The sequence below is a fragment of the Athene noctua genome, chromosome Z (assembly GCF_965140245.1).
Source record: "Athene noctua chromosome Z, bAthNoc1.hap1.1, whole genome shotgun sequence".
Lineage (NCBI taxonomy): Eukaryota > Metazoa > Chordata > Aves > Strigiformes > Strigidae > Athene > Athene noctua.
The window spans coordinates 62,303,807-62,330,684 of NC_134077.1; the positions used below are offsets into that span (position 1 = coordinate 62,303,807).

General features: G+C 47.2%; 1 long non-coding RNA gene across 1 annotated transcript; it reads right to left on the bottom strand.

Moving 5' to 3' along the window:
* Nucleotides 1-13,077, bottom strand: LOC141973634 (uncharacterized). The gene is made up of 3 exons (XR_012635576.1): nt 12,989-13,077; nt 6,287-6,664; nt 1-52 (listed from the first exon to the last, which is right to left on the bottom strand). It is a non-coding gene; the product is annotated as an uncharacterized LOC141973634 (long non-coding RNA).
* Between the last annotated feature and the right edge of the window lie 13,801 nt (nt 13,078-26,878).

The following is a 26,878-nucleotide window of genomic DNA, read 5'->3' on the forward strand; positions in this document are numbered from 1 at the left end:
GAGCAATTTGGACCCCACTGTCCCTCAGCACACACACTGTCCCAGTGAATGCCTGCAACCATAAACAAAACTCTCACCTTCTGTAAAGAACTCTTATGCATAGTTAGTTTAAACCTTTGGTCCTTAAAGGACTTACTATTAAAACACAGCTCACAAAACCTGTTTATGAAAATATCACCAACAACAGGAAAATAGAACAAGTTAAACTTGCATCTCTGCTCCTGCCTTCCCCAAGAAGAGTGAATTTCTTTTCTATTCATAAAGAGTTCCATCATTTTCAAAGACCTTTATACATATGAAAATAAGGTCTTTTGTTCCTTTCACTTTCACCACTGGTATCAATAAAGAAAATCAAAAGTAGAAAGTCATTCAAATGCAGCAAAATAACGACTTTTGCTTCCTCCATAATGACTGTTTCAAAACAGCAAAAGCTTATTTTCAAATTCTGTGTTAGAGAAATGCACAACAAAAGGTATTTGCAGAAACTTTTCCTTCTGAATGTAAAAATTCTTAAGGTCGGACATAATTTTGTGTAAATATGGGGTGCAGGACACAGAATGATTTCTCATTAGTACTGAGCTGATTACTGCTCAGCCTCAGACCAAATGGAAAAATATAGCACACACAAAGGGTTTCTAAACACACCATGTGAACATTCCAAAAGGCTTAGCTGCAACAGTGTTAAGGATGCTGGTCAGTCAGTGCTTTGTCTAACCATTTTTGGCATAAAATTGATTATAAAATGGCCACAACCAGAACCCCTATACATAAATCATAACGCAAACCACTAATTATAATCATCCAATTATGGGATGGTTTTTTCTTTGCAATGCAGCAACATTTAATGTAACTTTCCCGTTTGGTTTTTCCACTATCTGCTTTTAAAAAGCATGCTGCATGTTAAACGCCAGCAGGCACCACTGTGGAACTCAGACCGTATTGTGTCTACAGTACTTTGCATTAACAATTAAGTATTACTGTAGTGCCTCTACGGAATGGAGCCCTTCACTAAGACAAAAATGGACGGAATCCAACCACAAGCATGTCTTGCTTTGGAAGTATTTCCAGCAAAATATGTCACAGGTTCACTGGCTGCCAGAGTCCTAAAAAAGCAAAAGTTTCGCATGTGACAAAAAAAAAAAGGCTTTTATCTTTGAAGAGCAAAACCTACTGTCTGTAATACTGAAAAATCATTACACTGTTTACTGACAGACCAGACTCTGAGGTGATTCCTCAACCCCCACAGCACGTGCCTTCTAAAGCTGCCTATATCCAAAGACTAACTCTAATGAGAGGAAAGGTGAAATTCCAGACTCTCAAATTGTTTGTTTCTCTGCAAGACAATCAACAGATTGAATAATCAAATACGTGGCTCAACAGATTGCACCAACTAATGCCAGCAAGAAAGAAAACACTTGCCCTTCAGAATCCAGATGCTAACTAGCAGCAGCCCACCTAAAAACCCTAATTGTACAATGATTACCGGTCAATAATGACCTAAAATAAATTGATTTTTAAAAAAGAAAGGCTTCTTAGATCATTACTTTTTCATTTTTGCCTGCGTGGGCAATGTCATTCTCCTGTCTTCACCTACATTTGAGAGGCAGTGCAGACTTGCTTCCCAGTAGCCTGGGTCAACTTTTTCATTCGCACCCTATTTGTGGATAAATAGATAACAGAGAGTGTTTTGATTTTGAGAGATATTGATGCACATCAGTGGGATGAGATCACGTCTTTTCTTTTTTAGAAACCAGACCACTTATTTCAGATGGGTAAGACTGTTCTGCTTGAGGTTTCCAAATCAGAGAACTTGGGTTTATAAGCCTGTGAAAGCACAAGCAGACACATGCAGAGCATTTCAGAACCGAGCCTGGCATTCTGTTCACGTGAGTGTTATCTGTCATATCATACATAGCTTCGCTCAGTGAACCCTGCTACAGAAAAGACATTTTTCACAGAGTCTTAATGGGTTTCAGTGGTGTTCAGTATACAATGGTCACTATTATCAAGTCAGAGGTTGCCAAGAGTTACCATAGTGCATTATCTGAGATTATGTAGACCAGTGACATACTATAACACCAGGCTCAATTATATCGTCTTGATCTGTGCACAGAGGGTGCTTTATGACAGCATGGTGTCAAAGGGTGATACTGGGCACACTGGGATAGAAAAGACCATGGGCTCCATACTGCATATAGCCACGATACTTAAAAGAGCCAGTAACTACCATTAAAAATGAAAAGTTCCTCCAGTACACATCAGGAAAAATGATGCATTAGGGAAACTGAAAAAATCACCTTTTCATTCCCACTTTCACCCCTTGTCAGGAAGCAGTCAGGTGAAGAACGGTACTCCTCTACCTAGCAAAGAAACAGTGTATCCTAAATATCACTGAATAATAATTATGACAATCTAGCATACTGGAAGAGTGCTGAATATTACTTCGGTTTCACTATAGAAGAATTTTATTATATTCACTATTGATCACAAGCAAAATCAATTTCACTCTTGAGTTTGTCAAGAATGAATGTACGAAAGCAGAAATACTCGTTCATCTAGTGATTTATTGCATCCCCACTTTTAAATCTCACTCGCTCACTGTTAGCTGGAGAAATTCACAAGGCATTTAAAAATGAGAAACTGAGTTTCACATCTTAGAGCTCTAAAAATCAAATATGTGTATTTTTTGAGAAAGAATACGATAGAAATATTAAGAGGCTTAGAAAGCAAAAACATCATTTTCTACACTGTGATACTTTATATAAAATTTCAGAAAAGAAAGATAAGCTTTTGTAGAAAAGCTAGAAATCAGTGAGGAAAAAGAAATTATTAGACCTTGCAAAGGAAGATTAGACTCAGCTTTTACAACAATGGTATCAACAGTGTGCTTACTTACAATTGCCACGATTTCAAGTGCATGTTAATCTCTTATGCAATAAATTTGATTTTGGTAAGTTTTCATGTTGATTTTGATACTGATAAGGGTATCTTTGAGGGAATCTTTTTGCCAGAGGTCTGGACAAAGAGCTCTTTGATGGCCTTCACAAGTTGCTAGGCAATACCTGAATGGTCATGATAAAACTTCAGCTAGGCTGCTCTGAAGAAATGCTCATGCATTTGATGCCCAGTGCTTTATGCTGGGGGCCTCCCATCTAAATCAGCATTCCCCCTGCATTTGTAGTTGCATGAATGAAGTCAGTCTTTAGGGATACCAGTGTTTCTGTCCATGCTAGCAGAGTGTTTACATACAGCCTATGCTATCTTTTTACGTTGAGACTCAATGATCCGTCCAAGTCAGATCAACGGAGAGCTAATTTGTTTTAGCATTTAGGGGGGAGAAAAATCCACAATCATTTCTTATGATCTTCCCAGGCAAATTTATTATTGGACAAATTGTGTATTTGCTATACGATTTATCTTCACAATACATGGAACTTTCCAGTATAGTCTCCCAGAATTAAAAACTATTTGTATGGTGGTGTACTTCCCAAATGTCAGAGCTAGATTTGATACACTGCAGCCTAAACAATAGAAGGATCAAGCCCTCAAAACTTCCGGAAATCCTGGTGTCATTACAACTAGTGATATTTCCATTATGTTCCAAGATCTCACCCTTCATACTTGATAGAAACAAACACTAGGTCACTTCAAGGAAGCTGAGATTCTGATGATGAGAATGGCTTCCTTACTTCTCTGTCAAATGATGGATGAACAGCCCAAAGAAAGGGGAGATAATGCACAGCGAAGAGCTGAAAAACTTCACAGGCACTACTTAGAAGTACCCTCACTGTCTTTGAGGGAAAAGAAGCACCTTGCTCCCTAGCTGAAGATAGAAAGAAGACCAATGAAGGCGTCTCAAATTAAGGAACTAATGCAACGATCAAAGATTTTTCTCTAGAAGTTCAGACTGCTGCTTCTTCACTCGGGCAGCAAGCAAGTTTGTGCCCATCAGTTTTGGTAGGAAGCCAGCCACAAAAGCTTGCCAACAAAAAAAGTGCTATATTGGACTTCAAACATCAGCATCTGCAAATTTTAGCGGAAGAATCACTTTGGAGATATCATCCCCTGTATCTTTCTGAAGGCCATACTATTGCTGCATATTGTTATCTACTCCAGTAGTGCTCTTCTTTTCATCTACCACATTTTAGGTAGCCACAAGAAAATACTACTTCTCCTTTACTAAGCTTCTTGATAGGTAGAAGATAAATGTACTTCATCTACTGATTTAAAAATCTTCTTCTAAAAGAGTGGTATTTCTTCCACATAAAGATGCACCACAATGCACAGGCCATAGAGAGACACACAGTTACCAGATGTAACATAGGCTAAACCTCTTACTGAAGAATCCATCTCCCTAAGTTTGGATAGTAAATCCGGTGTTTATCATGACACAGTGCCCACATATGATTTCATTTTGCAGCACACTGAATATTCATGACATTGGGACCTTGTGCTTTAGGAGCCCTGGGGTAATCAGCCAAGGTAGAGAGATGCCCATGCTCTTGCAAGAGGTTCTCTGCTTGGGTGCATCAGGGTACCAGCACCATGCACGCCGTTCCAGCAGCAGCTTGTTTCTCAGTCTTAACGTGAGGGAGACCCAGGACAGTACTCTTTTATGTCTTTTTTCTACTATGTAGGAGGGGAAAAAAAGGCACACACACATTAAAAGCTAAGGAGCAAGGAAGAGTTCTAGTTTGTGCTTCCCAGGGGACATGGTTATTTGCATCAGTGGGGCAGGTGTCAGTTGACAGTCCTCCCTGTTACAACTCAGAAACAAATGTGCCTCTTAGAAATAACATCAGAAGCACACGGAAAGACACAGCACTTCCTCACAGAAACAACACATCTGGTGACGGGCAATCTGACTAGCATCAGCAGGTGCCCGGCACAGCAAAAAGTCACCAACCCCCTATCTGCTGTAGCATATGGATGAATACTGTGCACGCTGGTAAAATGTAGGCTGATATTACTGCATCTGTCTTTTCCATAAACCAACACTATTGTTTTGGTACAGATAGCAGACTAGTGGTATTTCATAATCCCTGTCACTGCATAACCTTTAAACTGATTTTTAAAATAACTAATCTCATAGCAGTATGACATGACATTTCTTCAAAAACAGAAAGGTCCAGCAAAACTGCACCCAAGAAAGCAGAACAGTAATGTGTTATCAGTAACACCCACACTACTGTAAGACAGTAGTAAATTGCTTGGAGAAAAACCTTTTCCCTTTTCACAATGCTTTAACGTGAAATCTCAGTTTGCAAGAATATGAATTCTCTAATCTTTGAGATGATTTGGAAAAACTGTATTTTGACACCTGCTTGCAGAACAGATAAGATTAAGGCATGAAATGAACAGTTACAGTGGTGCTTGCTGGACTGTGGTCATTGAGAGAAGAGGTAGAGGTAGCTCTTTGATGGAAGTTAACTTAAAGTTTTGGTATAAACTATTAGGGGAATTACTTATCATAACCTAATGGGGGAGTGTGACATTTTCTTCACCTTTCTTCTGCTTTCTATTTTAATGGTTCTAAGTATGAGCCGTTGCCCCGTTACTCAAGCCTATTTTAACAGATTTTCCAACACTAGCTTTAATCAAGAGTTATTTTTATTTCACACTGCAAAACTGATAGGCCTTTTCCGACATTTTCCTAACACAGACTACTTAAAAGAGAGACCACCAATAATAGCAAAAGCCTGGCCCAAGTGAGGCTGAAGAGCCACGTTTCCATTCCACTAGCAGAAAATTACATCAGTTCAGCAAACGCTTGCATGAAGGTATGTATTTTTCGCTGTCCTAATGCAAATTTAGTGTCTGGAAACAAGAAAAGAGAAGCTGGTGTCATGTGACTGACAGCTTGTTACAGACAGCTTTTCAGAACAAAAACCTGAAAATTACGAGAACACAGCCTGAGGTATCCTGTCATCCTGTGAAAACATGATGGCTGAAGCTGACTCTCTAATCTAAACAAAAGATATTATGTGTGCGTATGTACGTTTAGCTGGGCTTTCCTGTGCAAGATAACAAAAAATAAGGCGCTCAAACAAAGATTTTTCTGTGAGCCTGAATGCTAGCAGAACTCTACTAACAAAGACTCTCCGTCCTCGACTATGACTGTACTTTAACGGCTACTCTCCCTTTTTCTCAGTGCAGCTACATTAATTCAGCGTACCCAGAGTAATAAAGAAGCTGAACTTTCAGGACTCTGAAGTGGTAGGAAAAGCCACCCAGGAGATCCCTCGTCCTGGCTCACAAACAAGAAAGCATAGAAGTGAAAAGTTACCTGTGACTGGAGGTGCAGAAAATGATGGCATCAGCGGGCTCTGTGGTGCTCGACCAGCATGACCTCTTGTAATGTCACAGGTTGAGGACACAGAAAATCCTGAAATGGGGGGACCAGTGGGAGGTGCAGGGCCCCTAGTAGAGCTTCATGGAGAAGGTGCAGAGAACTGGGACATGGAGGTACCAAACGCTGAAGGGGCAACAGGAGGTGGGGCAGGAATTAGAGGTGGTGCAGCAGTAGAAACCCTTGCAGAAGGCACAAGTGGCAGAGAAGCTGAAGTCATCACAGGAGGAGGAAGTGGAGACAGTCCAGCTGGCAAGGGTGGTGAGTATGTGGGAGAAGATGACATGCTTGGTGCAGCAAGGGGACTAGGCAAAGCTAGGGAAAAAGAGAAAAAAGGGAGTTTTAGAAATGCTGTGTCCTAATCTCAAGAGATATAATTGTTCAGGTATTTTATAAGTAAGTTTTGACCTGGTCTGCTTTTTTCCCTTCAAAGTGATTTTTACTTCTGCTTGAGTTTGCATCCAACATCAATTGTGCTCATTTTTTGGTGACAGTATCTTGCAAGACACATCTCTTCCTTTTGCATTACTCTATTTCTGATAAGCTTAACAAGATGCATCAATGTTATAGCAGCTGAAGTCTGCCTCAGAAATTTCTAACTAGTTCTGCTCTTTCTGAGTGACTGTTTAATTAACAGGAATAATGATGATGCAGGAAGTGCCCATCTTTAAGAATAAAGCATATACTCATAATATCTGCGAGGGTGGGAGTTACTTCAGAGGTGTGGTTCTGTGAGATGAGATGAGCACCAGGCAGCCCTCTCTTCCCTGGCACCCAGCATCCTAATACCCGTTTCAGTCTGGCCCTCAGCTGATCCTTGGGTAAGCCAATTTTGCTCTCTATACAAAGTTTAGCCAGAGAATTAAGTCAGAAACACAGAAATTACCATTTTTTTAATAGTAGTAAGCTGTTGGATCAGCTCAAGCATCTCACTAGCCTCAGCCTAAACATCAATCACAGTCAAACGACATGCCAAGTTGCACTAATGCACTGGTCTCCAAACTTTATCACATACACACCTAACAGTAAAAAGTTTTTGAGCGCACAACCCCACAACATACGTAAAAGTATTTATAAATTAAACTGTAATGTGTCACAATATGATGGAAGTGAGCAAACGAGTGAGGGTGCCACTATCAACCCTTTTGCTTCATGGAACACCTGCTCTTCCCTCAGGACATGGGAATGTCCAACGTATGGATCAACTGAGTGAGGACACCAATGTCAAGCAGTAAGTTAAATATTAGTAACACTTAATTTCTTTCTTATTTTTTTAGATTAAAAAAATATTAATACTTCTAATATTTTCTTCCTGCACCCCAATGGATTGCCTTGCACACCCCTAGGGTAAGGGCACCCCCCTTTGGACTTCACTGCACTAGTGTGACAATATAACAATACCAGATGTGTCAGAAAACTAAGTATTTGGTATTGGTATATGGTGTTCAGATGAAAAATCAAAGTGTTTTGATTACCATCTACAACATTAAAAGCCAAGTGATTACCCAGGTTTACCGTTATTCTCTACAAGACTGTGTGATAGGTGGTAAACCGTCTGTTCATCAAACTCAGCAAACTGTAATATGAACTACTGCATATTGTGTAATACTAACAGCAAATGCTTAATTGAACTAACATGATAGTGTAAAAAAAAAAAGTGACAGGAAAGGGGGGGGGAACAACAAGAGAGGAAGCATCTGTAAGTCAGAAGATGTGGAGAACTGCAGGCGGGTCATTGAATAAAACAGCAGGATGTTCACGACCATGAATCTCATTATGCAAAGAGATTACTGGGCCTAGACTGATAAGAACTCTGCAAACTCAGAGGATCATCACATTCCAAGCCAAAGGTGAAACGTACACTGTGAGGAGGACCTACGGCCTTCCTCCCAGAAGACCACCCCCCACGATTTGAAGACCCCTGACCGTAGCTTTAACAACTTCTGCGCAAGCGTAAAGCACTGATAAGCTAATTACCATACGAAGCGGGAGTAGGCGGGTTCAAGTAATGAATATGTATATGTGTATAATGACTACGGAATACTTTGTAGTATAAGATTGAAACAGAGTGCCCTGGAGGCTGCGGTCCGTTGTTGGAGCAGGACACTCCCCGGCCGCCCAGCGCTGTTCTGCTTGTTGCCGCTTGCTAAATAAAGAAATTGGGAACTCTGACTCAGGCAATTTTAAGAGGTCAGTTTATAACAAATTGGTGCCGTGACTCGGATCGCAGTTTCCCAACAGAGTCCCATACGGGGGAGGCGACCCGCTGGATTTCACTGGCCCCCGCCTGCGGATTAGTCTGCCGGAGCCCCGACCGACGAACCCTAAAATTCGGCAACAAGCAAAAGAACACCGGTTAACCCCATAATCTTTGTGCGCAAAGTCCCGGACAAAGACGCACAGGGTTGCGTGAGTATAGGCCGGTTTCCCGTTCGGTTGGGGTTGGGTTGCCTGGAGCGTGGTGTGTGAGACGCCCGGTAGGGCGAAGCGAGTGCGGACGCCTCGGTAGTGCGGTTCCCATATCCCGCGAGGGACTGGGCCACGAAAAGGGGGACTAAATTGTGTGAGTGTGTGCAGACGCTCCAGAAGATGGGACAGAGGAAGAGCAAGCCTTCTGATCCCATGGGTGGTGTGGGAACCCAGGTGAGGTACCCTCAGATGCCACCAGATAGCCCTTTAGGATTGATGTTAAGTAACTGGGAAAATCACCCCTTCTAGGCGGGGTAAGGACAGAGTAAAAATGATTTATTATTGCATGGAGGTTTGAGAAGGTAAACAAATTAGGAGCGACCATCTCTACTGGGCTGATTCGGGGTCCTTTGAAGAGTGAGTCTGCCAAACTTTAAACCTTTATCTACACCAGAGGGGGCTAAACCCTCTAAAACGAGGGTTTAACCTTGCTGATCAAGAGGCAAAAAGAACAGCTCTTAGATGCCTTAGACCGGAAAACAAATTAAAAAAGGTGTCAAAATGATCCTACAGGATATATGGTTTAACACTTGAATATCAATTCAAACTCATATAATTGGTTTCAAATTGAAACCAATTATATGAGAGAAATAGAGAAGCACTGGGGTGGAAGAACACAGCAGGGAAAAACCCAAGCAATCCAGTCTTTAACAGTGTTCAGTCCTCAACAAAGTCTCCAATGAGAATTTCCAGCTTCCCTTAGGAGATTTGCAGGAAAAAAGTTCTCCAGTAAGATCAGACTAAAAATCCTTAATGACTGCTGGGTGTGGAACTGATCTTTCTTTTCAGTGATTTTAAAACAATAAAACGAGCAATAGTAGGAAGTCTTCACAGTCCAATCCACAAGCGCATAATTTGCAGCAAGCAGCACCTCAAAAACTCAGCCTAACTTAAGTGACTTTTGGGTCTCCTTGCTAACTAGAGTATTTTGTATTAGGAAATTTAAGGACAAGAGAGCAGGCAAAGTGAAGCAAGTGCAACTAGGCGAAAATAACAGCAGTACTGCCACTAGTGATTTGTGAACATAAATCGATTTCACACATTCGATAATCTTGCCCCACTTCGGTAGAAAAAAATCTTGGCTTATGCTTGTATGAAAATAAAAAAGAAGGGATATGGAAAAGAGAATTACAGGAAAACACATTCCCGGTGACCAGTCATCCTTAAAATCACCCCTTTAAGAAGGAGAAGCATGAATTGTGTTCAGACTTCCACCAATTACTTGATTAAAAAACCCAAACCTTATCAGTACTAAAGAAGTTACTATATGAATTATGTTAAACCCCTCACATTACACAACAAATATAGAGTATACCCACAAGGTCTATCCCTGGCTGACTGGTAACTGTATTTTACTGATTTTTCACCAGCTGAATCTCATCTATTAACCTAAAGCCAAGTCTCAGCCATTACACTCATTCACAAATGCAAGGCCTGTTTATACTGAAAGGAAAACCACACTCACATTCTGACTGAAAATATTAGCAGGGCCTGTGTCAAAAGCAGGATTTGAAGACTAAAAGGCTGAACTAGAAAATTATTCCTCTTTAGACTTAAATTTAACAGGAAATAATTACATTTGCACTAATACTTCCCAACAGCAACAAAACAACACTTCAAAAGCAATCTGCAGATAATTACAATATAGAAACTCACAGTTAACAATAAAATTACCTACAAATGAAGATTAGCAAATTTCACACCGATAAAAGCACATTGTCTAGAAACCAGCCATACTTGAGAGCTTATGAGGCCGTATTTTCAGTCATCTTTAATTAACCCCTTCTTGTATTTCAGTAGGCGTTCCTGGTAACAAAAAACCCCCAAACCTCAAAAAACAACATAGTATACTTCAGAACCCTAAGAGGCAAAACTATACTCTAAACAGATCCTAAAATGAAACAAACCCACTGCTGGAATACTAAATTCAAATACTACTGAACTTCTCACCTTTAATCATAATAGGCATAACTGTTTTAACACACATTGTTGATGGTTAAGTACAAGCTGACAACCGTCCAGAATAAGGAGCAGTCATTTATTTATTTATTTGAACAAACCAATTGTTTGGAGCTCACCCCAGTGTAACAACCTCTTCGAATAAAATGTTACATCCTAGCTTGCAGTAACTGGTAAGTCAGATTCACAGATACATGCTTCTATTCAACAGGAGGGAGTCAAAGGGAAAAAAAGCCCAAGAATTCATAAAGATGCAAACAAGAGAGACTAAAACCAGGATGATCAAGATAAAAGCAAGAAATAAAATTACAAAAGAAAAACCTTCAGATAGTAAAGATTGAGTGAAGCTGACAGCAATCAAAAAGACAGTGAAAATGAAAACCAAACCAAACCAAACCAGAGTTGAACTGCTGGTATATTAAAGTTTCAGCTGAAAAAGCCCTCACGTCGGTTTATTCCATTTTAGAAAGGGAGAGCACAAAGTCACAGATAACACTTCCTTCCAGCTCTGGTCTGTTAAATGCAGGCAGGTCCCCGAGCACACCTGAAGTCTCACAGAACGCAAAGGGATCTTCAGTTAATCACCCGTTGTTAAGTGACTTGGTCTAAAGTCTTAAAGAGAGGTAAAGAGGAGAAAAAAAAAAATAAAAAGAAAAAAGAACAGAACTCTCCAACGCCTGTTTTATATTCATAGCATCAATAACGTCAATCACTAAAACTGCATATCACTTTTTCACCTTCCTTTTAAGGAAAAAAGGATTCTTCAGGCCTAACACTGTACCAAGCTAGCTCGAAAGAGCAGGTATGCCAGAAGGGGTTGGCCTTGTCTCGAGACCGGTGCAGAAATTCAGGAAGTTTCACTCTTCTAAAAGCTTCCTTCTCTCCCAAAACTATTTTGTTCCCCCATTCTTAATGCCATTGCCAACCCCTGGGATTTGTTCCAGACCACCGGTAGGTACCCTATCAAGAATTTATCTGTAAATATCACAAAGCTTATGTAGCTTCACAGACCACTTAGTTCCAGATCACGGAAGACCACGGTTAGAGAACGACTAACACACAGTGGTACATGACTCCATAAAACCATCAGAGAAACAGGCATTCTGCCAATTTGCACCAGTAGCTGTATCACCTTTTACACAACACATCTCAGAGGCTCTTCCCCAAAAGAAGGAAAGCTTTTTTCACGTGACAGTAAATCAATCATATAAATAGCAAACCACTTCAGCAATGCCTCCAGAGACATTATAATGACAAGTAGGCCTCCTGAAGCATCACTGCTATCAGAAACTAACAGATCCTCGAGGGTGCAGATTTCCGCTGCCAATCGTGCTCATTCAAGCTGAAACCACACAGGTTTACCAGGACCAGCATTTCCATCCCCAGCTGCAAGGCCCGACGCCTGGCACCCAAACTCTCCACGCAGGTGCCTGGAAGAAGCTCAGTCGCTCGGAGGGCGACTCACAAGAGCAGAACAACATACGTGACCCAGCAAGCAGGTACGAGGACCAGCCAACCGGGAAGCCTAAGGGGTGCTGCTCCCTTCGTTCACTCGCACTGCCGAGGCGGCAAGGACGACTCTGAGGGGCGCTCACTGCCCGCCAACTCTCACCCCTACAACAAAGCCCCGGAGCACGTTACTGTCAGCAGGGAGGACGCGAGCTACCGCTGCCCTTTAAAAGGGCGAAACGGTTCAGAAAAAGGGGAATAAGCCAGAACGCCCACAGCAGGGCCTGCAAAGCAGCTGTTCGCCAGGGCCGCGCGCCGCGAGGGGCCGACACCGCGCAGCCCCAGGCGGGCCGTCCGAGAGGGAGGTCTCGGGACGGCTCCCGGAGCTCGGCCCGCGGATCCTACACGCGCCAACACACGCGGTCGGGCCGGCCGCCGCCCCGCAGGGTCGCGGAGCGGCCCAGGCCGGCAGGCCGGGCCGAGCGGCCCGGATCCCGCCGACAGCCGCCGCCGACAGCCGCCGCCCGCGGCCGGCAAACGCCTCAGCGGCACCCCTGCCCTCCGTGCCAGAGCACCCCCCGCCGCCCCCAGCCTCCGGACCTGCCCCGGCCGCTTCGGGCACCCAGCGGCGGCCTCCGACGCCCGGCAGCGCGGGCGGGCCGCCGCGGCGGGACGGCGCCGCCGCCCGGCCTCGCCCCGCCCGCCGCCGGGCACGGCGGGTGCCGGCGCGTCCCCCCTGCCCGCCGCGGCGCGCGGCCTCACCGAGCCCAAGCGCCAGAGCGCGCCGCCTCCCGCGCCGCGCCCCGGCTGGCCACGCGCGCCTGGCGGGCGAGCGGCGCGGCGCGGCGCCGCCGGCCACCCGCGGAGGCCCCGGGCCGGCTCCGCCGCCGCCTACAGCTCCCAGCAGCCCCGGCGGCGCCGCGACCGCGCTGCCGCGGCCCCCCGCCCCCCGCGCCGCTGGCGCCCCGAGTCCCGCGGCGAGGCGGTGCGGCCCCGCGGCTCCCGCCCTCTGCCACGTTCACGGGCGGCCGCGGGAGGGGCCGGGGCCGGGGCCGGGGCGGGCTCTGCCTGGCGGGGGGAGCCGCCCGACGTGTTTGCGCGTTGTGTCGCGCGCATGGCGGAGACCACCGAGTGCGTGAGTGTCAGCGGCCCTCTGACTTCTCTGTGTGGCTACCGGGGAGAAAAAATTACAAGACGGCCTTAAATTGGGCATCCTTAACAAGCCGTCAGGCTGCACCCTTTCCTCGATCGCTGACTCTGGGAATTTGTATTTTGGTGCCTTGTATTGAAGACCGAGGCAAAAAAACCCCACGGAATGCCTTCAGTTTTGCTGCATCACTGTTTGCCATCCTCATCCGGTACAGCCCAATGTTTTTCTCCTCTCGCTGCTGGCATACTTAAGAGCTTTCTGGTCTGACAAAACAGGCTGCCGTGTTTTAGCTGTCAGGTGTGTTTGTTTTCCTCCCTCCAGAAAAGTATTTTAAATAAAAAATACGAGGTGCTCCCTTCTGGGGAATGAAAGCTGTAGGCTCGTGTCCTTTTCGTGGCTGTATCTCCATCAGGATTGTGGTTGTGCTTTTGTAGCTGTTCCTAGGCTGAGAGTGGGAGACAAATCCTCTGGGGTGTAGAGTCAAGTCCCCTTCCCCTCTTCATCTGTGCTTTGAGAGGTACATCAGCATGCAGTGGGAAGGCCCTCCGGGACAGCGATCTGACCCGGCTGACGTGACGTATCTAATTAACTAGCAGCCTAAACTAACAGGAGGATCAGCTCTGCATCCTAGTGATTCATGTTCAACCGCTGCCTTAATCCCTTCTGTTGAACAGAGATGTAATGCTCGCAGCTGACACTGGCTGCTCGTTCTCGTGTCAGAATAAGAAAATCCAGACTTCGATGCCTGGCACTGGTGTACGCTAGACATGTCAAGCCTCACGTGAGGGAATCACTGAACTGGCTCCCACCTGGCTTTTAATTTCTGAGAAGCGGTGGAAGGAAGACGTTTAGGGAGAGGGCGATTTCACCAGAGGCTGGTTGAAAGGCAAGTAAAGCACTCGGTATGTTCTTGACATCTCAGGTCCCAGATTAGTTCTATTCCTCTCGCTCCAAAAATGAGTCTAGCCTACTTTGGGATCTGTGTTCAGGATTCCCAAAGGAACCTAGAGGAGATAGGCACAGAGCTCCCAAAAGAGTCAGTTTATTCAAACAGAGTCGCTGCTGAAACCAAGTGGTGCTCTGGCCCTGCTTCTTTCCCGATTTCAGTGTGATTGTCACGGTGCCTAACTCAGTTCAGTCATTAACCACACCAGTACTGGCCCCGCTGAGGTAACCAGTCAGAAGGACATTCATTTGTTTGTGCGCTGCTTGCAGGAGAAAAAGGGTTTTTTCGAGAGCGTTTGGTCTTAGGTTGCCACTTGTATTTGTTCTGTGTTTAGGTGTATCTGATGCGGGCTGGTTTTACCCTCAAACCAGGCTGGTTAGAATCTGGGATAAATACGTAAGAAAAAAAGAGGTTTCTTTATACTGCAATCTTCTGAAAGGAGAATTCACTCTTTAGAGCGCTTTGTAATTGACCGGGTTTGTTTGGACAGGTTGCTGGTACACCCCTGTTGATAGTTCAGCACAAAATTACCTTCGGGTTTAATTACCTTCGGGTTTAGTTATGTGATGAATCTTCTTTAACGTTCATCGCGATTTGAGAACAAAACCGTTACAGATGTGGAAAGAATTATCACAGAATCATAGAACCGTTCAGGTTGGAAAAGACCCTTGGGCTCATTGAGTCCAACCATCGGCCCTAGTCTACAAAGTTCTCCCCTACACCATATCCCCCAGCATCTCATCTAAAGCACCCTTAAACACATCCCTTAGAACATGTGTCACTATCGCTGTGCTTAAGAATAAGATGGATTGCTGCAAAGTTTACTTAGAAAACGTGTTCTGAGATCTGAAAGTAGTGCAACCCCACTAAAGTGGGGTTGATGAATATTGATGAAAACTATTTTTCATCGTTATGGCACACAGGGCAGTTACGACTCCACGGTCAAATTTGCTGCATAGGCATCAAGCTGTGGTGCACAAATCTTCCTATCTTTTTCTGGATATTGCTTAAATAATGTGTGGACATGCTTCCACAATTTTGGACGGAAAAATGACTCACATTGTGAAGGATTGCTGTTCCCAGTGGCCTTTCGTTAGGTTCTCTTCCAGATTTATGCATTTTTCCCTTGTATTTTGACAATGTGTAGCTTCGTGGTCTTCTGTCTGGTATATATGCTTTTCCTGACCTTGCATGGTTTCTTTTATTGGGGCATTTAATAAATACTGTGTTTAAAATGCAGCATAACAGTGTTAAAAGCTTAGTTGTCCCTTTGACTCATCAATCCATAGGTAGTAAAACCAAACAGAATGGTTCAAGTTCATCATCATCAAGTATCAGCCCAATGTTTTCCTCTGCTCGCTGTTGACATACTTAAAAAGACCTTTCTTGTTGTCTGACACGACCCTGGCCAGTTCCAACTCTGGCTGAGCTTTGGCCTCTTCTGCCATGGGGACCTGAGTCTTCCTGTGGAGCCCGGCAGCAGCTCCTGTGCCGAACCCAGCAGCTGCCTTCTGGGCCTTCCCCGTCTTGCATGGTTGGCTTGGCTGCAGAAGGGGTCACGGGGCAGTGTGTGAGAGGAGGGCAAAGGGCCCTGGGGAGCAGGAGGAATATGCGTTGCCATTTCAGCCGGGTTCACTCGAAGCAGAGAGGAGCTGTGCTGGGGGAAGTCCTGCAGAGAGTGAGCGATAGGGACGGGAAGTGAGGGTGGTGGTGAGGGCTCTCATGGGAATTGATGGTGCCCATCTGCTGAAGAGGGGTCCTTCCCAAGCAGAGGAGGAGAAATGCTAGTGCCAGGGTTGGATCTGGAAGAGCAGGAAGAAAGCCTGTGCTCAAGGGCAGCAACATCTCCGTCCTTCTCGGCTCGTGTCCGCTTGAGTGAGGGAGGGGAAAGAGGGTCCAGCAAGACCAGAGAGTGCGGCTCAGTGGCACTCGCTCGGGGCAAAGAGACCTTTCAGGTCCATAGGGCCAGGCACCATGGCACCTTGCTGAAGGGAAAGGGGCCCTGCAAGAGCAGGGGGCAAAGACCCACGGCGCTGTGCTCTGGGGAGGGGTGCGCTCAGAGAGCACAGGTGAAGCCCCACGACAGTCAAAACAGGGCAAGGAGGCAGTGCAAGACCACAGGGAGAAGACCCGTGTTGCTCCCCTAAGGACAAGGAGAGGAAAGGGTGGGCACAGCCCCGGGGAGAAGAGGGAGAAAGCGGCACGGGGAGAGGTGGGGGGTAGCAGTGCCACCTGCGCTGTTAGTAACACAGACTTTTTCTGCAGTTTTCCAGACTTTATTTTCTTTTACTCATAATCCTTAGACTTAGAGGGCCAGAAGCCCTTGAGGGCCAGTGCCTGCCCCAGCTGCTGGCCCAGCCCTGGTTTTGGCAGCACCTGGGGCATTCGTCTAGTGCTGCCGGTGGTGTGGCCTCTTTCTGGCTGGAGAAGAGGCCTTGGGGCTGCCAGCCTTCCTTTTTCGGGGTTGCCGTGGTCCCTCAGGGGAGCGACTCCTGCCCTGGCTGGAAGTAGACGGACGTGCTGTGGTCTCCTCGGGCTCCTCCTGGGGCTCTTCCTGTTCCTCGGGGATAGGAACCGGGGCCGAGGGAGGGCTGCCGGGATGCCCCCAAGGGGCAGCTGCTGAGGTGCTGGGGAGGTCTGCGCTTGTTCCTTCAGGGCTGCCAGAGGGGGCCGGGCCAGGTGTGGGAGACCCTTCTCGGGAGGCAGCAGGACCGGGAGCAGCCACAGGGCTGCCCTCCCAGCCCCCGGCAGCGTGGCCGTCCTCCAGGCCCAGCAGACGGCGGGCGTCCCCGCTGCGCCGCTGCACGGCGACCGACGCCAATAAGCTGGTGCACAAATGTCGCCGCGTGGTTTTGGAGGGAGGCCCCCAGCAGCTGGACCAGCAGGTCTTCATCCAGCCCAAAGAGGACCAGGAGGGGCACAACGAGGTCCTCCACTATGTCTGCCAGTGAACGCTGCTTCCCAAAAATCAGCCCCAGCTCCTGACGCACCCAGGGCAGGAGAGACTGGAGGAGAGCTGGGTGGTCCCGGAAAAGGGATGCCCAGGTGCCGGGCTGCACGCCGCCGGGAGGAGCCCTGCGCACCATCCCCGCAGGCGGCTCTTCTCTTGCTTCAGGGCTGCGGGCAGCTGGACGGCCAGCAGGAGCTCCTACTGCCTGGCGGTCGACGACGGACGATGCTGCAGACGGTGTGATCACATACTCCTCAAAGTCATCGTCCGCCCACACCGAGTGCAAGACGGAGGTGATGCTCCTCTTGCAGAGGGGCGTACAGGCTTGGTGTCAGCCCACTGCAGGATGCAGTTGTAACAGGACTGGTGGAGACATGGCATCACGTAGCTGGCCTCCTCCCAGCGTTCCAGGCAGATGGGGCAGCGGCTGTCCAGCTCCATGCCCATGCTCTGCGTGTGCTGCGGTGGGCTGGGGGGAGCTGGGGATGATGGACTGCTCCCTCTCACTGGTGCTGCAGCAGCTGGTGTCACGCTCGAAAAGGAAGAGGGGCCACAGTCAGTGGCTGGTCCAGGGAGGTATGGAAGAAACGCCCAGGTCTCTCAAGAGGGAAACCCTCCCGGCTCCTCAGGGTGAGGTGTCCCCGCCCAGCTCACCTCTGCTCCTGCGAGGATGACTCTGGGTGCCTCAGCAGGGCCGGGGAAAATCCTTTGACGGCTCTGAGGTCGGGCATGGAGAGCTGCAATGAACTCCCTGAGCGCGACACTAGCAGCAAAGTCCTTGCTCAATACTCCAGCTTCACGACCTCGCTCAGGTGGAGTCCAGGCATGAGCCAGCTGGGTGAGACTCGCGCCCAAATTTAAGCAGTGAGGGACGTCTCCCGATCTCCACGACTTCTCAAAGATTATGGAGAGAGGCCTCACAATGACGTCAGCCAGCTCTCCTAACACCCTCGGGTGGACAACGCCAGGGCACTACTTACTTCCTTTTCTCTGTTGGCTTGGTATAACCAAAATGAAGTTATTAGAACAGATTCCTTACACAGCTCAGACACTTTCACAGGACCACAGAAAGTTTGGAAGGCTGGAAGGGAGCGCTGGATGTCGGCTCGTCAAGGCCGCCTGCTCCAGCAGAGGCAGCAGAGGCTAAGCTAGAGCTGCTTAGCCAGGATCACGTCCAGACTGCTCTTCAGTGTCCCTTCTCCTGTCACCGGGCACCCCCAGGAGGAGTCTGGCTCCCGCTTCTCTGCAGCCTCCTTCGGGCCTTTTAATAGATTGGTCAGATCCCCTCCGAGCCTTCTCTTGACCAGGCTAAACAGTCCCACCTGGCTCAGCTTTTCCTCAGAGGAGAGATGCTCCCGTGCCTTAATCACCTTCATGGCCCTTTGCTGGACTCTCTCCAGTATGTGCGCCTCTCTCTTGTTCTGGGAGCCCAGAACCGGACACAGTGCTCCAGGGGTGGCATCAGCAGTGCCAAGGAGAGAGGAAGGATCACCCTTCCTTGACCTGCTGGCAAAGCTCCTAATGCAGCCCAGGACAGCGTTAGTGTTCCCTGTGGCCAGGGCACACGGTTGGCCCATGATCAGGTCGGTGCCCACCAGGACCTCCAGGGCCGCTTCTGCAAAGCTGCTTTCCAGGCCGGGCCGCCCGCCGCATGTGCTGGTGCCTGGGCTTGTCCCTCCACAGGTGCAGGACGCTGCGCTTCCCCTGGGTGGACTTCCTGGGGCTCCTGCTTTGGCAGGGTACGACCCTAGGTATTAAAGAATGACAGGCATTAATGTGTGACACAATTTGTATAGTTTTGGTGTTATCTTATTTGTGACAGGTCTGAAAAGCAATCAGGTTTTCAGAGGCCGTGGCAATTTACAGCTGGAACTACACTGCATTTAATTCTGGTGTGAACTTCTCTGTGAGGACGTTAGCATAAAGAGAGTTAAAGGAGGAGTACTTTGCTACGGTGAGAGCGCTGGAGAGACTAGAAGTGAGCCAGTGATGGTGTAGACCCCAAAATAGGGCGTGTAGTGTGTGTGTACGCATCTCTGAAAATATGTGTACAGTCCTGTGCCCGTTTGGAGCTAGACGGGTTCAAAGGGCCGACCAGTCACCCGTGTATGGCTGCTGGCAGGGCAAAAGACACGGTTTCTGAAAGCGTCACTTTGGCTGTTGGGGTGAAGTAGCGGGATTCTGTTCCTGTTTTTTTGCCATTGCCGTTGGTTATATTTCTATCAGACTCCATACCTGGAATTTACTTGTCACTACAAGAAACTTATGTCCTTGGAAGGAGATGTCTGCTAACCTTCTAAGTATGGTTAGTTTTGTTTCAGCTGTAAACTGGAAACGTGCATGCTCACAATGGATCCGTATTCATGACTTACGTGAACACTGATGCAGAAAAGCAAGGTGACTGCAGAAATCAGTTCGTCACGGTGCCGGTCTGTAGAAGGGCAGGGTACGCTGTCGTTCTGATTCTCACAGACAAAGGAAAATCATGCAGGAAATTTCCGCGTCTGGTGTGACCTCCTCTGTAAGGAAGTTAGCATAAAGACAGTCAAAGGACGCAGACACGTGCCTCAGCGTGTACCCATTCCTGTATGACCGCATCTTATTTCTGAACGCTTTTCTGCTAGCAGGTCTACAAAATGCCTGACCTAGTGGCTAGCAGGCAAGTCATTTTTTGCAGTGAGAGGAGGAACACTTCACTACAATGAGTACTGAAGAGACTAGAAGGGGGTCAGTGATAGCGGCCAGTAGCAAATACCCAGGCAAGGCATCAGACAAAGGCAAGCTAACAGTGAGAGTTTTGCAGCACACTCACCCAGCAGTTTGCGGCTCAGAGACTTGCAGACCGTGCCTTTACATCTGGTCGCCCTCCAACGTGCTTTTCTCTCCGGGGCAGAGAACAGCACCGAGTCGTGAGTCCACGCAGGAGGAGAGATTTGGGCGCCGCCGTAGAGAGGCTGCACCGGGCAGCGCAGGCTGGTAGGAGAGCAGAGCCCCGGGACGTGGGGGCAGAGGGTGCGGTGACAGCAGGACAGGCCGGGGGGGATGAGCGATGGGGTACGGGCTGGCCCTGCAGAGCCCCTGGCTGGAAACATCTGCCCCGGGACCGGCTGCTGAGGTGCAGGCTGAGGCTACTGAGAGCCTTCTGGCTGACCTGTGGGCTGGCACGTGCCCCCGCCGCTGGCCCAGCCCTGGCTTCGGCAGCTCCTGGGGCCTGGTCTTAGTTTGGCCCCCGGGGTGGTCTCTTGGGCGGCTGGGAAGAGCCGCGGGAGCTGCCGGCCCTCCTCTTCGGGGCTCTCCGTCTCCCCCGCCGTGAGCGGTCCCTGCCACGTCTGGGAGCGGAGGGGCCTGCCACGGCCTCCCCCGAATCCTCCTGCGGCTCTTCCCGCTCCCCGTGTGTTGGGACAGGGGCGTCCGGGGGGCTGCCGGGACCCCGGCGAAGAGCAGCGCTTGATGGGCTGGGGCGCTCCTCTTCACGGGCCTCAGCCGGGCTGCCCGAGGGGGCTGGGCCAGGGGCAGGAGAGTCCCTTCGGGAGGCAGCAGGACGAGCGGGGCTGCCCTCCCGCTCCTGGGCAGCGTGGCCGTCCTCGAGGCCCAGCAGGCGGTGGGCCTCCCCGCTGCAGCGCTGCACGACGACATCGATGAGCTGCCGTACGAATGCCGCCGCGCGATCTTGAAGGCAGGCCTCCATCATCCGGACGAGGACGTCCTCACGCAGCCCAAAGAAGCCCAGGAGCGCCAGGGTGAGCTCCTCCAGCACAGCCGCTGCGGAAGGCTCCTCCGCAAAGATCAGCCCCAGCTGCTCTCGCAGCCAGGGCAGAAAGCGCTGGAGGAGCGCTGGGTGGTCGTCAAAAAGGGACGCCCAGGTGTCAGGCTGGAGACCACCCAGAGGAGCCCTGGGCACCGGCTCCTCCGCCAGCGGCTGGGGTGTTACAGGGCGAGGGAGGCTGCGGGTGGCTGCCTGCCTGGGCACTCCTCCTGCCCGGCGAGTGCCAGCTGACGCTGCTGCCAGCCCGGATGGTGCGATGACGACCTCTTCAAAGTCGTCATCTGCCCGCACCGAGTGCATGATGGACTGCACTCGCCTCTTGCAGAGGGGGCACTCGGGCTTGCTTTCAGCCCACCGCAGGATGCAGCGGTAGCAGAACTGGTGGAGGCATGGCAGCACATAGGCAGCGTCGTCCCAGCTGTCCAGGCAGATGGGACAGCGACTGCCTGGCTCCGTGGCCATGCTCTCCACCTGCTGCGGTGAGCCGGGAGGGAGCTGGGGATGGTGAACTGCTCCCTCTCTGTGGTGACGCAGCAGCCGGTGTCACGCTAGAAAAGGAAGGGAGGCCGCGGTCAGTGGCTGGCCCAAGGACGGGTGGAAGAAATGCCCAGGTCCCTCAAGAAGGAAACCCTCCCGCCTCCCCAGGGTGAGGTGTCCCCGCACAGCTCACCTCTGCTGCTGCTGCGAGCAAACCTCCTGTGTGCCCCGGCTGCCTGCACCTGGCAGGGCCGGGGAAAATCCTCTGACGGCTCTGGGGTCAGGCAAGCAGGAATACTCCCCAGCCAGACCACCAGCACCAACGCCTCGCTCAACACTCCAGCCTTGCGACCTGCTCAGCTGGAGCGCGGGCACGAACCAGCCAGGTGGGCCTCGGCGCCCGGGTACTAGCAGCGAGGAACGCCGGGTCACAATCCGTCGCTCGGTGACATCAGAGCCCCGTAGAACGGGACCCATCGCCCGGGGACTCTGTGATATCAGAGCCCGTCTCTCGGGGTGATATCAGAACCCACCTGCTTGGTGACATCACAACGGGCCATCCTCACCCACGGCACTCACCCCAGCCACGATGACGCCCCGGCGCCTGCGTCCGGGGTCACCGCAGCACCCCTGCCCGCTCCGTCCCCCGTCTCTCGTCCTTGTGCTCGGCATTGGTGTTTCACGCCAGTCACCGAGGCCTCGGCCGTGTCTTCCCAGAACCCCGCCAGCTCGCTCTGGCCCTGGCAGATGTCCCCAGGCACTTATGGCGAGAGGGTTCACGCAGTAACGTGGTCCCACGGGTTCTCTCCACACCCAAATACTCTGGCCAGCCCTCTTTGCTCTCCTGCTTCCTCCCACGGGCAGGTGGGCAGAGGCAGCACTTGGCTTGCTCTGCCAGGTTTCTCCTGTCCTTATCTTCTTCCCATCCAAACCATTCTGTTTCCATGAGTAGTTCTTATTGCTAATCTCTCATCCTTGATTAAACTATTATAGTAAACAATTTCCCACACCAGGTATCTCCAGCCAGTGTTTTGGATTCATCCTAGGGGGTCAGAGTTAGGAACCAGAAATTACAATGCTACCGCCTTCTATACTGTCCTTGTATTTCGGTTACTGACTTGTTCATGGTTAATCGAAGGCTATTATCCTACTGAAAAATGGAAATGCCTTGCTTTTGGCAACTCAGGTCTCCACCTTTCCCAACTAAATCTTTAATCATTCCAGAGACAGTCTTGAAAGCATTGCCCCGTTTATGGTATTAATTCCTCCTGCAGGTACAGACAGTAATTACAGAAGGTCGTCAGTTCAAAATCAGCCTCGATTTTCTGCAAAGCATCTCATAAACCACTTGCTTTCTATAAGAGAGAAAATACGTTACTTGGTGATCCAGTATGGACAAGGATAGCATTTTTTTATATTTCCCATGCAATTTCAAGATCCATCCTAAGCAAATGAGAAACAAACCAAAAAATTTCAAAGCATTTCCCATCTTTCATTAGAAACTTTATTACATTTTAACCTACATGTATGTGAAGTGAAATAAATGGTAGTGAAGGGCAGAATGACGGACATCGGTCATCTTTGGAAAATATATATATTTTCACAACAAAACACGTTTTTGTTACAGCTGAGAAAAAAGCTAGGCATACTTGATAGGTTTTCTTAAAAAATATATTACAGTTCAGTCACATCAAAGTGAAGGTTTGTGGGCTAAAAACCTGAAGATAGAAGCGTTAGGTTCAGTGCTCTAGCACTAGTATGTGTGTTCCAAATGACAAGATCTTCTGTACAGTAATTAATGAACATGCATCCATTTGTTTTCAGTCATTTAAACTACTATATATACACAATCTTTAATATAAAGCATTTTTGTCAAAATTAGCTCTTCTATTATTCAGTCTGGACTTTAGAACTTCAGTATGAGGATTATTATTTGGACACATATCTAATAAAAAATTCAGTTGTAGTCACAGTACATGTAAAATCCAATATATTTTGAATAACACATTCCCCACTCTTGATTTTGTTTTATCCTAGCTTCACTTCAATATTAACTCGGCTTTGCAGATTGTCTCAGCAAAAAGTATGAGTAGAATGAAATCTTCTTTCCCCTGTAATCTGCATGAGCATCTCCAGTTAAAATTAATGGGAGTTCTCTGGATCAAGATAAGGACAAATTTTATGTGTAACAGTGTGTTGTGATTAAAAAACCTTTGATACAGTTAAAAGCCTTGAGGTTCATCATGCTGCTAAATGACCAGAATTAATATGCCTACATTATTTGAAACCCGAAGCGCATACTCACTACTTACTTTAAAACTGGCTATTAACTTTGTGTGGCATTTTGCACTTTACTAAATGGTAAGTTGCTAGGGGATAGCTATCTCCGTTCTCAGTGCTGTATTTCTCACTATTGTAATGTGAATATATAGACGCAGTGCATCTCTTTCCTACCTGTGGTGAAGCCAGTTCTCTTCAGTAGATGGGGTTTGCTAAAATTATTTCATCAACTTACTCATTAAATTCCCACCACAATATATGATGCGCGTTCAGAAATCTTTAAACTCTCTAAAGAACATACAGGGATGTACAGAAAGGGCTGTGTGACAGTCATGAGGACTGAGCTGGGAGTCTCTTAAACTGACAGCAGTGTGTACTCCAGGGCAAGCCTCCCCAGCCGTACAGGAGACAGCAGGATTGCTAATGCAAGTCCCATGTGCTTTTCTCCTCTGGAATGATATACAGCTACCATTTAACAAGAATGTGTTACCCCTGCAGGCAGCCTGAGTGTCTACCAACAATCATTCACTGAAGTAAATTCACAAGTCGTTTATGTGACCTCTATGTATTGCAAATCTGGCTCAGAAATATGCAGACATTGCTTATGCTGACTACACAGCAAGAGTTTTACACACGTACAGGAAGGCAGACTTTGGTAATGTGTATATTTAGAACATACACAAGAGGCAAAATTATCAGAAACTCATCCATTTTTATGGATATTTGGCTGAATATACCCCTTGAGGATATGTGTCATACCAGAAATTTTCAAACAAATATCATTTATTCTGCTCTTCACTTTTTCATATAAAAACCTGTTTCTATCCTGAAGATTAATTTATCTAGTGGTCTCCAAATTTTACACGGAATAAGAAAATAAATTTTTGTGAGCTCACAATTGCTAAATACAGCATTTGCTATTCATGGCTTCAAATAAAGGTTTTATTTTAAAGTCCGTTTCACACAGTACAAACACATGTATATACCAGTAGCTCTGCACGTTATCTATATGCACACAAACCCAATCAGTACTTGGTCTTATGGAAGGATTAAATGGTAACTGTTTTTTGAAATCTTGCAGTTAATTTCTGTACTTGCCAAATCCAAAGATAATAAAATCATTTACTCCACAGATATACAAGAAATGCCCAGGGAATTACAGAACAGCCAGTGCTCACAGCCAGCAAAACCCAAAAACTTTATAGGGCACTTCATACAGGCATATACATTCTCAGGCTTGGGCACATCACCAACAATGTCTCTGGATGCAGATCTCTCACTTATCACCACCTCAGTGACAACAAATAAAAGCAAACTGTATTTCTACGTGAGCTCCGTGATTCCTCTTAAAAAAATTTCCAAAAATTTTTTCAGTTTTTCTTCCAGTTGATCCTCTATTGCATTTTGTATTCCAAAGGCATCTAATTGTCATTTATCAATGCTGTCACAATAGGGATAATTCTTTGTCTCAGACTGTTAGCAGATAAAAATGGTCATGGCACGCCCTGTGTTAAGCCAGAGAGCATGTAAACCGAACTCTTGACCTATCAACTGTCCTTCACATTGTTACAGTGCATCACAGGTCTCGTGCCAAAACGTGACCCCGACACAGAAAAGAAGAGAGGACTGCTGCTTCCCATTATATGCCTGTGTCCTTTCCCTATCCAGTCCCCATCAGTCGAGGAGATAACAGTCCTCCAGACAAGATATTCTATTCACAAGAAGCTACAGAGTTACCACCAGAGCAGGGTGGAAAGGCCTGTTGGGGTTATAAAAACATTAGCAGGTAGCATCCCTGACATCAGGAGCAGCTGAAAGTAATACTGCCACATCATTTTTTATGTATCTAAAGGTAACTGTCCACTGCAAGAGAACGTCCAGTCTATATAAACCATTTTATTTTTAGGATGATGTGTTTGGGGGCAATTTTGCTTCAACAGATGGACACCTTGGCAAATTTAATTTCCTCTGAATTATGCAGTTCATAACAGATTCTTTTGGAGGGAGAGAAGGGAGCCTTTTGGAAAGATGATGTCCATCCATATAGTCATCAGAATAAGCTAAGCTTTCAGGAGGGACTGCTTTTCCCTTTCCTTCAGCATTCTTTTAATTATCCTCGACAAAAACACCTTGACTTTTTTCACCAATTCATTAAGTTAAACTATTATGGATTAGCTAACTACCTCTGATAAACATCAGTATGACATGCGTTCTTACTTTAATCCTCTCCCTCTGCCCAGAGGTCCCTTTAACCAGATAAATAAAGTCCAGCTGGCAAAAATGCAAAATAAATGGACACAAAGTAGAATACTTTTGCAATTACAAGCTAGATCACTAGAAACACAGACACAGAATAAAAGAGGAGACACAAGTTAATGAAGAATGGGGAGTACGTGTGTCACATTATTAGCAATGCAAAAGACCAGCTTAAGCATGACATCAATTATAAAAAAAGGTGCCTTTTTAGCAAGGATGCACAGAGATTGCTTAGTTATTTCTAAGAAAAAAAAAAACAGAACACTTTACTATTTTTATTCTATATTACAGTCATTATTACTACCCGATTATAAAACGTAAACCTTTCCTTGCAGTTAAGATTTACAGCAGCCATCACCTTTGTCCGCTCCTTACATCATCAGTCCATGGTGATAAAAATAGACTGATTTAATTTACATAATTTATGAATTACTGATATGTATTTTTACTTGTGTATGGCAGACGTAGTGGTCAGAACTGCAACATACGGAGCTGAATCGTAGCAAAAGATTTGCTGAAGACTGGTGCTGGGTCTGGAGTACCAAGAGATCTTGAGGCATCATATAATATTGATGTATGCAATGCTTTTATCTCCAAAACTATTCAAGCAAGATACCCCACTGCCAGGAGCAGACGAAAAAGCCTGATGATGGATTTCCCAAACAACTGCAGTATTGTGCTTACTTATCCCCATCCAATCTTGTTTCTTAGTATGTCTTGACTAAAGATCACAATGGAAGGTAAAATTTGGCAAAGCAGTTTCTCTTCTACATAACTAGGGAATCAGATCACCTGTACAAAGTGGTATTTGGTAAATTGCACTGTCC